Source organism: Macaca fascicularis, chromosome 4, assembly GCF_037993035.2.
Source record: "Macaca fascicularis isolate 582-1 chromosome 4, T2T-MFA8v1.1".
Taxonomy (NCBI): Eukaryota; Metazoa; Chordata; class Mammalia; order Primates; family Cercopithecidae; genus Macaca; species Macaca fascicularis.
The window spans coordinates 120,865,968-120,869,407 of record NC_088378.1 but is presented as its reverse complement, the minus strand read 5'-3'; positions in this window follow the sequence as shown (position 1 = coordinate 120,869,407).

Sequence of the window (3,440 nt, the reverse complement as noted above, 5' to 3'; positions counted from 1 at the left end):
GGGAGATTGTGTAATAGAAAAAGAAAAGGTGGTACAGTGGGCATCTGCAAAGGAAGATAGCTCATGGAGTCTTAACCCATGGGTGCAAAGGTGAGGACTAGTGGAAGGAAGAAAATCAAATAAATTTAGATAATTCATAATTAGATTTTTAGAAGAAAGATGAAAGAAGACATGAAAGTGCTCCTAGTTGACCTTGATTTAATAATGATATTTTTCTGTTACATTTTTAAAAAAACAGTCCTAAACCTACTTCGAAAATCACCAGCAGAGGGCTTCATGCTGGGTGCATTTGCTTTTAATTATACTCCGACACTTACTGAATACTATTCCCTCTATTTGAGGCTGAAAAAAGAGGGTAGAATAAAATATCTTTGCTGTTTTAAACTGAAATAAATATAAATGAAAGAGGAAAGCACGAGTGTTAACTATCTGGGATGTCTCCAGCGCCGTTCCACCTAGGCGAGCATATGCGTATCCTGAAAAAGAAATACGGACATAAAGCAAGATAAAATAACGAGGAAAATGCATATTCTACTCATTTAATTTCCTTCAAATCCAGAGTTTGTTTTGCCTTTGTGTTTCCATTTACTGAGTTCTTGCGGGAATCTTTTCCCTACGTCAAGTGATTGGGTGATAACTCGAAAGGCAATAGAAAGTAAAAGCAACAGAGGTAGGTTCAAGTTAGGAAAAATTTTCTCCCTAGTGGCTGAGCTTTTATTGTTCGTTTGGCGTTTGAACTTTTTAGACGCTGGAACGATCGTTTTTAAAATTAGTAAATATCATAAGAAGTCAACTTTAACAATGTTCCTCTCGAGAAATCACAGGTTTTCAAGAACGGAAAGAAACCTTTGCCGAAAAAAAAATCAAGGGGCCTTGCAGGGTTTGCGTCTACAAAATTCCGACAGAGGGCGCTGTTGCCCGTTCAATGACGGAACGCTCCGTGGGAACGGTTTACCTTGCAATGTAACGTCTAGAATTTTTCGAATAACGCCCACGTTAAAAAATTAACTAGGATTTTAATTATGATTATGTATTTTGAAGGCTATTCTCTATATGTGTATATTTTTAGGTTTATACCTCATTATTAATAAAACCAGATTTCTTATTTTTCAGGTTTCCTAAATAACTTAAATTTTAACCAAATATCTCAAGATTATTTCCACTTTAAAAAATACCTAATACTAGCATAAAATAAAATTACATATGAAAAGTTTGAAATTATTCATATATAAGGCTATAAAATAGTTATACTAACACAATACATTATATATTTTTTAATTTATATATAAAATTATCTCTTGCAGGTTTTGTTTTGTTAAATCTCAGAGTTTATTTATTTTACACTAGGCAATAATATACCAAAAAGATATTAAAAGCTGTTAAAAGCATTTAGAGAAAAAAAAGTAAGATTTTTCCAAATGCATTTTATTTGGGTTGTAATGATCTTTAGGTAATAACAATGATAGAATTATTGATTTGAAAGGGAGAAAACAATTATTTCCATTAATGAAATGTCTTGTGTCTGGAGAATCTGGATTTCCAAGTCTATAATATTTATCTTTCAGAGTATTGATCTCGCACTGATTTTAGTTCTAGAAGTCAGGGGGTGTGGAACCCGTTTCTAGTCTCAACACACAATAATATCAGGAAGAATCCCTTCCCATCTCCTAACTAGCTCCGAGAGCAAAGAAGAATATCTTTGCTGATGCTCCTAGTGAAAAATCTGTATAGATTGTGTATGATTTAAGGTTAACATTTAAAGGGGAAGAAAGGAATGGAGAAAGGAAGGAAGGAAAAGGAAAATGAAGGAAAGAAAAAAGGAAAACAAAAAGGAGGGAGGAAGAGGAGAAACAGAAAGACAAAAAATAAAAAAATTCAACCGGAAATAAAGGGTTTATTTCTGAAGTTCCTTCTGAAGCACCTTCTTTGTGTTCTTTTCCTTTGACTTATCTTTAAAAATTAAATTAAAAATCTGCAGAATTGATTATTCTGCACTTCGTGAAGCTTCTCCTTGGTTTTGATGGAATCGACGTCCAACACGGTTGTCCGGAGCCCTCTACTCAAAGAGCGTCCATCTCTGTTCGCGCAGAGCTGCACACAGCAGTCCTGGATTTAAAGACAATCACCCTTTGCAGATTCACTCTCACCACGCTTAATAACTTCCACCCCAAATTGCCCCATCCCTCCTGGGTCCCTCCTGGCATTTCTCTTCTGTCCCAGGGGCAAAGATCCTCTTCTGGGCGTCTGTTCCCGGCTGTGAGGAGCTTTCTGAACCCTGAAAGGGAGTAGAAAAACAGAGGGGATGGGAAAGGGGGGAACAGATGAGTATTCATTTCATTACAAAATTCAGAATTCCTGCGCCTTAAAAGGTGCCCATTTTTGAAGTCTGGTTAATATTGTTCTTGTTGCTGATGATGTTTTCTTTTTTAAAAAAACTATATGAATCACCTTAGTAAGAAAAATTATACAAAAAAAAAAAAAAAAAAAAAACTCCACACGCCTGAAAATATTTTTCACTATCTCTTTGAAGACATTCTGCTTAAACCTTTTCAAAGATTCGGGTGGCCATTTCGTGACTCTCCATGATTAAAACCACTTACAAGTCATACACAACAGATGCAAATATAAAATGTCCTTTGCCTCTGCAAAGAAGGCTCAGAATTAACCTTTTGTGTATGTGTGCATATGTTGCCTCTAACATCTGAAAAAAACTTGATAAAATGGAGACTCCAGCCAAGAGGAATGGTGCATGGAATCCCTTGAAAATGCACACAAACAACACCTAAAATAACAAGCAGGACAAACTGAGGTGTATTTAAGTTTCCAAAGGTTTTAGGCAAAACGACCAGAAAATATTAGAAATGGTCACCAATGGTGGCTAGCTTTTTTGTTCTACGGTGACAGAGATAAAGTTAAAAAAAAAAAAAAAAGTTGTGTAGCCATCAACACAGAGAGATAGTCCTTCAAACCTCCCGTATCCAGTCTTTCAAAATACTCTCCTCCGGAACATACATGAATAGGAAGGAGCTTTTGTGTTTTAAAATCTTGGTAATGGTCCCCCTTTAAAATCTACATAGAAAATAGGGGACTGATGGCCCCTAGTTTCTCATTATGAATTGCAAAGACTTCAGTTAGTGGCTACAATGATTTGTCATTTTCGATATAGAGGTTTTAAAATGTATATATTATATTAATCACCCTGAACAACTCTCTGTTAAATGCACATTTGGAGTCTGCAGACTGTGTGACCCAGAGGTGCTTATATAACTATATGTGGGTGTCTGGGTGTAAATACGGGTTTATGATTTTTATAATATATATGTCTGTGGGTTGCATCTAACTCCTGTGTGTGCAATAATGTTTTTTCTCTTTACTGAGGCTTACTTGTCCAGCCTATTGTTTGAGACAACAGATATAAGTTGCGATGGGAGAGGAGCGTC